General features: G+C 41.2%; 2 pseudogenes; both read left to right on the forward strand.

Moving 5' to 3' along the window:
* Nucleotides 1-2,775: 2,775 nt before the first annotated feature.
* LOC134937825 (5S ribosomal RNA) lies at nucleotides 2,776-2,894 on the forward strand (annotated as a pseudogene).
* A 4,393-nt stretch (nucleotides 2,895-7,287) lies between these two features.
* Nucleotides 7,288-7,406, forward strand: LOC134937826 (5S ribosomal RNA; annotated as a pseudogene).
* Nucleotides 7,407-12,964: the final 5,558 nt, after the last annotated feature.

Genomic DNA, 12,964 nt, shown 5'->3' on the forward strand with positions numbered 1-12,964 from the left:
TGTTCTATTGACTTAATGAAACTCCTTATTGATGAAAAAAAGAAGACCCTCTCATCTCTGGAAAATGAAATTAAGACCAAAGAAAGAGAATTGGAATTATTTAAGGATAAGGAGGACTACAAAATTAATGAAATAGTGCTTAACAAGAAACTGGAACGCATTGAGGAAGAGGTCACAAAAGGAAAGGAGAAAAAGTTTTTAAGGGACAAGAATGACTACGAACAAGGGAAAGTGAAGAATTGGAGCAGATTCAGACAGATCGGACATTCCAATGTCAGAACTGAAGGAGGGTATTGAAAAACGGTACCCACAAGAAGCAACACCACACAGAAAAATGTAGACACCCCTATTAACAGTATAAGGACATTCAACAGGTTCACAGCTTTGCAGAGACACGGATCAAGTAGTGACCAGGATTTTTTATCCCAAAGAACAGGCACAAGACCAAAGAACACAATCAGGAACTCCGTGAGAGAAGACGTACGCCATGCACCCCCTCTCAAAAGAAGGTACACAGAGGAAGAGGAACTCGAGGAGGCAGGAGGGAGAGAACACAAAAAAAAGAACAATGTGACAACCAACCCAAGAGAAAAAGGCATATTCAACTTATCCCAACATACCCTGACAGAACCAGAAATATCCTTGTTGGATAAAGGACTTACTTTTGCACCCACAGGTGGCCTAAACAAGTTCGAGACATTTATAGACCTTAACAAATTTGTTAGGAAGCTGACGCTTAAAAGGCATTTTTAAAAAAAGGAAGATGCAATTATTACTATGAAAACCGTTCCAAATCAGGCCTAAGACCAACATCTAAATACTACCCACTAGAATCCAAAGGGAGTAACATCGGTATATTCTATGAGTTGGTAAAATAGAAACCTGTGTGATACTGACCAAGTAAAGATAAAGGAGAAAAATATAAATAATCGGGAGAGTGAAGCTTTGAAGAACCTACAGAAGAATAAAGGCATTATTATAAAACAAGCTGACAAAGGGGGGGGGGGGGCTGGTCATTATGGATTGGGTCAAATACATTACAGAAGCTGAAAGACTATTATCAGATGATGAGTCATATATCAAATTGAGAGGAGACCCGAAAGATGGATACATCAAAGAATTAAGGACACTTCTGTTACATGGTCTAAGAACAGAGGTCATCACCAAAGAGGAATACCAATTTTTAATGAGATCAGACCCCACCACCCCCATCTTCTACTTTTTACTGAAAATCCACAAAAATTTGGACAACCCACCCGGGAGACCTATAGCGGCGGGTATAGACTCACTTACCTCGAACTTATCTGAGTATGCAGATGTATTTTTGAAGGTCTACGTAAAGGATTTACCATCATACCTTAAGGACACCACCTCAGTGTTGAATTGTTTGAAAGATATAGAGTGGAAGGACTCTTATATGTGGGTAACGGTAGATGTCCAGTCACTGTACACATGCATTGAACATGAGAAAGGAGTGGCAGCATGTAAAGAATTCTTGGACAGAGACACCACACTAACAGCCAACCATAAAGATTTTATTTGTGACATCATGTATTTTATTCTTCAACACAATTATTTTAAATTCTTGGACCAGTTTTATCTTCAGTGGTGCGGAACCGCTATGGGCACGATTTTTGCGCCCAGCTTCGCTAATCTGTTCATGGGATGTTGGGAAAAGAGTTTTATTTATGATCATCATGATTTTAACAGCAACATTATTTTTTACCGGAGATATATAGATGACATTTTAATAATCTGGGATGGAAACACTGAATGTTTTAACAGCTTTTTAGAGTACATCGGTACAAACGAAATGAATCTTGCCTTTACGTCCAACACAAGTAAAGAGTCCATTGAATTTTTAGACCTGATTCTCATAGGAGAAGAGGGGAGAATTTTAACTAAGAATCATGTGAAACAAGTAGATACCAACAGTTATCTTCACTACAAGAGCAAGCATCTCAAAAGATGGAAGAACAATATTCCATTCTCCCAATTCAGCAGGATTAAAAGGAACTGCAGCAAACCAGAAGATTGCCAATCACAACTCCAGATGTACAAGAATAGATTCAAGAAAAAAGACTACCCGGATACCATCTTAGAAGAGGCCATCATTAAAACAAATAAGGTGGAAAGATCTAAACTTCTAGAATATAAAACCAGAGATAAAACAAAAGACTCTACAGCCTTCATCACTACCTACAGTCGACATGAAAAATCCATCAGAGATTCATTCAGGAACCACTGGAAAATACTACTAATGGATCCCATTCTCAAGGAAATTCTCCCTCCACGCCCAGAAATTATTTTTAAGAAATCACGTAACTTGAAAGACATCCTAGCCCCGAGCATGCTGACAATTGAGCAGGAGAAAGACCACTCCTGGCCCAAGTGTCTGGGCTCGCACAAATGCGGACGTTGTAACGTCTGTAGATTTCTACACCCAAATAGGAAAACCTTTACGGATGGATAAAGGAGGAAGGAGGGATCCAACGGGATTCAACGACAATTATGAAATTCTTATGAATACCCTACAGTGCTTATGTAACAATTTTCCTGGTCACCACGGCCCGCCCCCCCGCCCTTCCCTCACCCTCTCCCCCCCCCCTTATTCCCCTCCCCCATCTGCTCCCCCCCCTTTTCCTCCCCCCCCCACCCGATCACACCCACATATTCTGCTAGAGATAAATATCACCTTCAAACACTATAGGTGGATATTACCTAATTTTAAGTATATTTGTGTAATTCGGAATGACAGTTGAAGAGGCATAAGTTTGCTACAGTCAAACCACACTGGAAATGCCCAACTACGTCCGATCTTGGAAGCTAAGCAGTGTTGGGCCTGATCAGTACCAGAGAGGGAGACCACCTGGGAAGATCAGGTACTGTATCATGTAACATTTATTAATTGCCTGAGAGAGGCGTCATTTCATATTGGCTATATACACTTTATAGTATATATATCTATATATAGCACTTTATATAGTACTTTATAGTATATTCACTTACACTAACTCTTAATATTCTCTATGATACCAGCACTTTATAATACATTCCCTGATCACAAAAGCACATGCACTTTATATTTGGCCACATAAGCATATGCACTTTAAATAAACAATAACTTTTTTTCAGCCTGTTACAGAAATAATAACATGCACTCCACTTTATTTATTTATATACCTTGTTACACCCATTGCCCCATATTGTAAACCAAAAGTGTACTGTAAGAAACTATCTGTGTCTCATATATATTCTCTGTTTATTTACATGCGATTGCTGCATCAAAATAAAACGAAGATTGTCCTCCAAATTGATCTTCCCAAAGATGGCCGCCGCACTGCTGAGAAATACAGATACAACAACAAAATGGCCACCGCTACACAGCTAAAGACTATGGCACCACTCGTCCTCCAGCCTCCGGTGGGCGCATGCGCAGTGAAACCCCGGTAGTGGGGCGGAAGTCACGGATAGACGCGGACACCGGAAGAAGGGCGGAAGTACCGCTCTGGCCGCCCTTACAGAAAAACGGACTTGTTTCTTATAGAAAGGAACACTCGTTTTTCAATATACTCACTAGTAACACCATCCATTATGTTGTAACACTATATTTACCCACTGCAAAGGATACTATAAGATATGGTAATTTTTAAAACAGGAAGTGATGTCATGATGAGCTCCTAATTATCACTACTATAAATAATCAGTCAGTCCCACTACACCCCAGCCCCTTGATGAAGTCCATGTGACGAAACGCGTTGGGAGACCTGTACCTACCTCATATCCAGATAAGGAATAACCTTTTTATTGATCGTATTGTAGTTTTTAATATTTTTTAAATATTTTTTAAGTACTTTAGTCCAGCTGTGATTTGTATTATTGTCCCATTTTTATGTTTTATTGTTAAATAAACTGTTATTACTTTTTTACCTATACCAATATTTATTGTGTTGTTGGACACCAGCGGTCGCTATATATCCCTCATTCCTTGCTTACCGATTTTATTTATTCAGGGAAGTTACCACCCCTGTTCTTTTTTGAGGGATTAAGCTGACGCCCCATAAGTAGTATAGGGGAGTGTTCAACTGTTTACTATCACAATTTACAAAGCATATCTGATACGTGTTCCAATCATATGTGGCGCATTAATAATCTTTCTCTTGGCATACTTTTTTGGTAATAATTTGTTTATTGCGGCCTGGTGAGGGGACATATTTTACAGAATGTTGAGAAACTCAGATCGTACAAGTAAAAGGAATGTATGGTGCCAAAAAAAATTTCATGAAAGTTTAAACACTAATGAGCCATCCCATCCTGGTGATTTAGATGAACTATTTTGGGGAATAGAAAGACTCCTCACTAAAGAAGTAAAGACATGGTGGGATATCAAGGGTTTAGAGCACTACATTTCAGTAGAGTACCAAGGGGTCTCAGGCTACTTAAGCAACCTACATTTGGCAATCAAGATGGGGTTTTTGTAGAAAAATGGGACAAAATACTACACACCTGTTCTATTGACTTAATGAAACTCCTTATTGATGAAAAAAAGAAGACCCTCTCATCTCTGGAGAATGAAATTAAGACCAAAGAAAGAGAATTGGAATTATTTAAGGATAAGGAGGACTACAAAATTAATGAAATAGTGCTTAACAAGAAACTGGAACGCATTGAGGAAGAGGTCACAAAAGGAAAGGAGAAAAAGTTTTTAAGGGACAAGAATGACTACGAACAAGGGAAAGTGAAGAATTGGAGCAGATTCAGACAGATCGGACATTCCAATGTCAGAACTGAAGGAGGGTATTGAAAAACGGTACCCACAAGAAGCAACACCACACAGAAAAATGTAGACACCCCTATTAACAGTATAAGGACATTCAACAGGTTCACAGCTTTGCAGAGACACGGATCAAGTAGTGACCAGGATTTTTTATCCCAAAGAACAGGCACAAGACCAAAGAACACAATCAGGAACTCCGTGAGAGAAGACGTACGCCATGCATCCCCTCTCAAAAGAAGGTACACAGAGGAAGAGGAACTCGAGGAGGCAGGAGGGAGAGAACACAAAAAAAAGAACAATGTGACAACCAACCCAAGAGAAAAAGGCATATTCAACTTATCCCAACATACCCTGACAGAACCAGAAATATCCTTGTTGGATAAAGGACTTACTTTTGCACCCACAGGTGGCCTAAACAAGTTCGAGACATTTATAGACCTTAACAAATTTGTTAGGAAGCTGACGCTTAAAAGGCATTTTTAAAAAAAGGAAGATGCAATTATTACTATGAAAACCGTTCCAAATCAGGCCTAAGACCAACATCTAAATACTACCCACTAGAATCCAAAGGGAGTAACATCGGTATATTCTATGAGTTGGTAAAATAGAAACCTGTGTGATACTGACCAAGTAAAGATAAAGGAGAAAAATATAAATAATCGGGAGAGTGAAGCTTTGAAGAACCTACAGAAGAATAAAGGCATTATTATAAAACAAGCTGACAAAGGGGGGGGGGGGGGGGCTGGTCATTATGGATTGGGTCAAATACATTACAGAAGCTGAAAGACTATTATCAGATGATGAGTCATATATCAAATTGAGAGGAGACCCGAAAGATGGATACATCAAAGAATTAAGGACACTTCTGTTACATGGTCTAAGAACAGAGGTCATCACCAAAGAGGAATACCAATTTTTAATGAGATCAGACCCCACCACCCCCATCTTCTACTTTTTACTGAAAATCCACAAAAATTTGGACAACCCACCCGGGAGACCTATAGCGGCGGGTATAGACTCACTTACCTCGAACTTATCTGAGTATGCAGATGTATTTTTGAAGGTCTACGTAAAGGATTTACCATCATACCTTAAGGACACCACCTCAGTGTTGAATTGTTTGAAAGATATAGAGTGGAAGGACTCTTATATGTGGGTAACGGTAGATGTCCAGTCACTGTACACATGCATTGAACATGAGAAAGGAGTGGCAGCATGTAAAGAATTCTTGGACAGAGACACCACACTAACAGCCAACCATAAAGATTTTATTTGTGACATCATGTATTTTATTCTTCAACACAATTATTTTAAATTCTTGGACCAGTTTTATCTTCAGCGGTGCGGAACCGCTATGGGCACGATTTTTGCGCCCAGCTTCGCTAATCTGTTCATGGGATGTTGGGAAAAGAGTTTTATTTATGATCATCATGATTTTAACAGCAACATTATTTTTTACCGGAGATATATAGATGACATTTTAATAATCTGGGATGGAAACACTGAAGGTTTTAACAGCTTTTTAGAGTACATCGGTACAAACGAAATGAATCTTGCCTTTACGTCCAACACAAGTAAAGAGTCCATTGAATTTTTAGACCTGATTCTCATAGGAGAAGAGGGGAGAATTTTAACTAAGAATCATGTGAAACAAGTAGATACCAACAGTTATCTTCACTACAAGAGCAAGCATCTCAAAAGATGGAAGAACAATATTCCATTCTCCCAATTCAGCAGGATTAAAAGGAACTGCAGCAAACCAGAAGATTGCCAATCACAACTCCAGATGTACAAGAATAGATTCAAGAAAAAAGACTACCCGGATACCATCTTAGAAGAGGCCATCATTAAAACAAATAAGGTGGAAAGATCTAAACTGCTAGAATATAAAACCAGAGATAAAACAAAAGACTCTACAGCCTTCATCACTACCTACAGTCGACATGAAAAATCCATCAGAGATTCATTCAGGAACCACTGGAAAATACTACTAATGGATCCCATTCTCAAGGAAATTCTCCCTCCACGCCCAGAAATTATTTTTAAGAAATCACGTAACTTGAAAGACATCCTAGCCCCGAGCATGCTGACAATTGAGCAGGAGAAAGACCACTCCTGGCCCAAGTGTCTGGGCTCGCACAAATGCGGACGTTGTAACGTCTGTAGATCTCTACACCCAAATAGGAAAACCTTTACGGATGGATAAAGGAGGAAGGAGGGATCCAACGGGATTCAACGACAATTATGAAATTCTTATGAATACCCTACAGTGCTTATGTAACAATTTTCCTGGTCACCACGGCCCGCCCCCGCCCTTCCCTCACCCTCTCCCCCCCCCCTTATTCCCCTCCCCCATCTGCCCCCCCCCCCTTTTCCTCCCCCCCCCCCCACCCAATCACACCCACATATTCTGCTAGAGATAAATATCACCTTCAAACACTATAGGTGGATATTACCTAATTTTAAGTATATTTGTGTAATTCGGAATGACAGTTGAAGAGGCATAAGTTTGCTACAGTCAAACCACACTGGAAATGCCCAACTACGTCCGATCTTGGAAGCTAAGCAGTGTTGGGCCTGATCAGTACCAGAGAGGGAGACCACCTGGGAAGATCAGGTACTGTATCATGTAACATTTATTAATTGCCTGAGAGAGGCGTCATTTCATATTGGCTATATACACTTTATAGTATATATATCTATATATAGCACTTTATATAGTACTTTATAGTATATTCACTTACACTAACTCTTAATATTCTCTATGATACCAGCACTTTATAATACATTCCCTGATCACAAAAGCACATGCACTTTATATTTGGCCACATAAGCATATGCACTTTAAATAAACAATAACTTTTTTTCAGCCTGTTACAGAAATAATAACATGCACTCCACTTTATTTATTTATATACCTTGTTACACCCATTGCCCCATATTGTAAACCAAAAGTGTACTGTAAGAAACTATCTGTGTCTCATATATATTCTCTGTTTATTTACATGCGATTGCTGCATCAAAATAAAACGAAGATTGTCCTCCAAATTGATCTTCCCATAGATGGCCACCGCACTGCTGAGAAATACAGATACAACAACAAAATGGCCACCGCTACACAGCTAAAGACTATGGCACCACTCGTCCTCCAGCCTCCGGTGGGCGCATGCGCAGTGAAACCCCGGTAGTGGGGCGGAAGTCACGGATAGACGCGGACACCGGAAGAAGGGCGGAAGTACCGCTCTGGCCGCCCTTACAGAAAAACGGACTTGTTTCTTATAGAAAGGAACACTCGTTTTTCAATATACTCACTAGTAACACCATCCATTATGTTGTAACACTATATTTACCCACTGCAAAGGATACTATAAGATATGGTAATTTTTAAAACAGGAAGTGATGTCATGATGAGCTCCTAATTATCACTACTATAAATAATCAGTCAGTCCCACTACACCCCAGCCCCTTGATGAAGTCCATGTGACGAAACGCGTTGGGAGACCTGTACCTACCTCATATCCAGATAAGGAATAACCTTTTTATTGATCGTATTGTAGTTTTTAATATTTTTTTAATATTTTTAAGTACTTTAGTCCAGCTGTGATTTGTATTATTGTCCCATTTTTATGTTTTATTGTTAAATAAACTGTTATTACTTTTATACCTATACAAATATTTATTGTGTTGTTGGACACCAGCGATCGCTATACATCCCTCATTCCTTGCTTATCGATATATATATATATATATATATATATATATATGTATTAGTGATGAGCGGGTTCGGTTCCTCGGGATCCGAACCCTCCCGAACTTCACCCATTTTACACGGTTCTGAGGCAGACTCGAATCTTCCCGCCTTGCTCGGTTAACCCGAGCGCTCCGGATTCTCGCGAGATTCGTATTCTATTTAAGGAGCAGCGCGTCGCCGCCATTTTCACTCGTGCTTTGGAGATGATAGCGAGAGGACGTGGCTGCGTTCTCTCAGTTTCTGTGTTCAGTGTGCTGCAAATATCTGCTCAGTGTGCTGCAAATATCTGTGCTCAGTGTGCTTGCAAATATCTGTGCTCAGTGTGCTGAAAATATCTACGTTCTCTGCCTGAAAAACGTTCCATATCTGTGCTGCATTGTAGTATATAGTAGGAGGACAGTGCAGAATGTTGCTGTGACCACCAGTATATATATAGCAGTACGTACAGTAGTCCACTGCTCTATCTACCTCTGTGTCGTCAAGTATACTATGCATCCATACCTGTGCTGCATTTTAGTTGTGCGCAGTATATAGTAGGAGGGGACAGTGCAGAATGTTGCTGTGACCACCAGTATATATATAGCAGTACGGTACAGTAGTCCACTGCTCTACCTCTGTGTCGTCAAGTATACATCTGTAATCTCTCTCTCTCTACTGGTATTTTTCCTTCACTCTTCAAGCATGCAGTGATTACTCCCATTTAAAAAAAACAAGATTCTGACCCTAATGCTCTCTCAAACTACCGCCCTATCTCTCAGCTCCCTTGTCTCTCTAAGCTACTTGAGAGACTTGCCTACACTCGACTCACACACTTTCCTAACTCATACACTTTGTTGGACCCACTTCAGTCAGGCTTCCGTTCCCAACATTCCACAGAGACAGCACTGACTAAAGTGGTTAATGATTTGGTCACTACGAAGTCTAAAGGCCACTACTCACTACTTATTCTTCTAGATCTATCTGCTGCATTTGACACTGTAGACCACTCTCTTCTCATACAGACACTACAATCCCTAGGTCTTAAAGACACAGCCCTTTCTTGGTTCCTATCGTACCTATCTAATCGCTCCTTCAGTGTTCGCTTCTCTGAATCTACCTGCTCTTCGCTACCTTTTTCAGTTGGAGTACCGCAAGGCTCAGTCTTGGGTCCTCTGGTTTTCTCTATCTATACCTCATCTCTTGGTAAACTAATCAGCTCTTTTGGTTTTCAGTATCATCTGTACGCAGATGATACTCAAATCTACCTATCCTCCCCTGACTTGTCCCTATCTGTACTGGACCGTGTCACTGAATGCCTTTCTGCCATTTCATCCCGGATGACATCTCGCCACCTCAAACTGAATATTTCAAAGACAGAGTTAATTATATTTCCACCAGCCAATAGTAGGTACCAACCTGATATCTCTATCACTGTTGAAAACTCGACTATCTACCCTACCCCACAAGCTCGCTGCCTAGGGGTCATCCTTGACTCTGATCTGTCCTTTGTTCCCCACATTTAATCTGTCTCAAGATCATGTTACATGCATCTAAAAAACATATCCAAAATACGACCATACCTTACACAAGACACTGCTAAAACTCTAATCCACGCTCTCATTATCTCCCGCATTGATTATTGCAATAGTCTCCTAACTGGTCTTCCCAAAACGAGACTCTCACCACTACAATCCATTCTGAATGCAGCGGCAAGGCTTATCTTCCTCGCTAGACGTTCATCATCTGCAGATCCACTCTGTCAGTCCCTCCATTGGTTACCTGTACTCTACCGCATTCAATACAAAATACTTTTACTCACGCACAAGGCCATTAACCAAACTACACCAACGTACATCACTTCGCTTATCTCAAAATATCTCCCAACCCGACCTCTTCGCTCTTCACAAGACCTGCGTCTCTCATCCACACTCATTACTCGCTCCCACTCACGACTGCAGGACTTTCATCGGGCTGCACCCACTCTGTGGAATGCCCTACCACGCACAATGAGACTCTCTTCTAGTCTCCAAACCTTCAAGCGTTCCCTGAAAACTCACCTCTTTAGGCAAACGTATCAAATTCCAGAATCGCCCACATAACTTTCATAAACCTTCCTATCAAATTGCATCCACTCTGGACAGTCCACACATATCCTCACATGTCTTCTCATTCTATGCAATAGATAGCACCTTTCCTTGTGTACATATGCCTATTTCCCTATAGATTGTAAGCTTGCGAGCAGGGCCTTCCTACCTTTATGAATGTTATCACCTAGTTTGTTATTGTTATTTCAAATTGTAAAGCGCAATGGAATTTGCTGCGCTATATAAGAAACTGTTAATAAATAATAAAGTATACTATGCATCCATACCTGTGCTGCATTTTAGTTGTGCGCAGTATATAGTAGGAGGGGACATTGCAGAATGTTGCTGTGACCACCAGTATATATATAGCAGTACGGTACAGTAGTCCACTGCTCTACCTCTGTGTCGTCAGGTATACTATGTATCCATACCTGTGCTGCATTTTAGTTGTGCGCAGTATATAGTAGGAGGGGACAGTGCAGAATGTTGCTGTGACCACCAGTATATATATAGCAGTACGGTACAGTAGTCCACTGCTCTACCTCCGTGTCATCAAGTATGCTATGCATCCATACATGTGCTGCATTTTAGTTGTGCGCAGTATATAGTAGGATGGGACATTGCAGAATGTTGCTGTGACCACCAGTATATATATAGCAGTACGGTACAGTAGTCCACTGCTCTACCTCTGTGTCGTCAAGTATACTATGCATCCATACCTGTGCTGCATTTTACTTGTGCGCAGTATATAGTAGGAGGGGACAGTGCAGAATGTTGCTGTGACCACCAGTATATATATAGCAGTACGGTACAGTAGTCCACTGCTCTACCTCTGTGTCGTCAAGTATACTATGCATCCATACCTGTGCTGCATTTTAGTTGTGCGCAGTATATAGTAGGAGGGGACAGTGCAGAATGTTGCTTTGAACACCAGTATATATATAGCAGTACGGTACAGTAGTCCACTGCTCTACCTCTGTGTCGTCAAGTATACTATGCATCCATACCTGTGCTGCATTTTAGTTGTGCGCAGTATATAGTAGGAGGGGACAGTGCAGAACGTTGCTGTGACCACCAGTATATATATAGCAGTACGGTACGGTAGTCCATTGCTCTACCTCTTTGTCGTCAAGTATACTACAAAAGTTCAGTAAAATGACCCAAAAATCTAAATTAAAAGCGTCTGATGAGAAGCGTAAACTTGCCAATATGCCATTTACGACACGGAGTGGCAAGGAACGGCTGAGGCCCTGGCCTATGTTCATGGCTAGTGGTTCAGATTCACATGAGGATGGAAGCACTCATCCTCTCGCTAGAAAACTGCAGTGCCACTCCTAGATGGGCCAGGTGTTTGTGTCGGCCACTTGGGTCGCTTAGCTTAGCCACACAGCTACCTCATTGCACCTCTTATTTTCTTTGCATCATGTGCTGTTTGGGGACTATTTTTTAAATCTGCCATCCTGTCTGACACTGCAGTGCCACTCCTAGATGGGCCAGGTGTTTGTGTCGGCCACTTGGGTCGCTTAGCTTAGTCACACAGCTACCTCATTGCACCTCTTTATTTCTTTGCATCATGTGCTGTTTGGGGACTATTTTTTAAATCTGCCATCCTGTCTGACACTGCAGTGCCGTTAGGAGAGGACTCCTAAGTCTTGCCAGTAGAGATGTGCACTTGAAATTTTTCGGGTTTTGTGTTTTGGTTTTGGGTTCGGTTCCGCGGCCGTGTTTTGGGTTCGACCGCGTTTTGGCAAAACCTCACCGAATTTTTTTTGACGGATTCGGGTGTGTTTTGGATTTGGGTGTTTTTTTCAAAAAACACTAAAAAACAGCTTAAATCATAGAATTTGGGGGTCATTTTGATCCCAAAGTATTATTAACCTCAAAAACCATAATTTCCACTCATTTTCAGGCTATTCTGAATACCTCACACCTCACAATATTATTTTTAGTCCTAAAATTTGCACCGAGGTCGCTGGATGACTAAGCTAAGCGACCCTAGTGGCCGACACAAACACCTGGCCCATCTAGGAGTGGCACTGCAGTGTCACGCAGGATGGCCCTTCCAAAAAACACTCCCCAAACAGCACATGACGCAAAGAAAAAAAGAGGCGCAATGAGGTAGCTGTGTGAGTAAGATAAGCGACCCTAGTGGCCGACACAAACACCTGGCCCATCTAGGAGTGGCACTGCAGTGTCACGCAGGATGGCCCTTCCAAAAAACACTCCCCAAACAGCACATGACGCAAAGAAGAAAAAAAGAGGCGCAATGAGGTAGCTGTGTGAGTAAGATAAGCGACCCTAGTGGCCGACACAAACACCTGGCCCATCTAGGAGTGGCACTGCAGTGTCATGCAGGATGGCCCTTCCAAAAAA

The sequence above is a fragment of the Pseudophryne corroboree genome, chromosome 6 (genome assembly GCF_028390025.1).
Source record: "Pseudophryne corroboree isolate aPseCor3 chromosome 6, aPseCor3.hap2, whole genome shotgun sequence".
In the NCBI taxonomy this organism is placed as follows: domain Eukaryota; kingdom Metazoa; phylum Chordata; class Amphibia; order Anura; family Myobatrachidae; genus Pseudophryne; species Pseudophryne corroboree.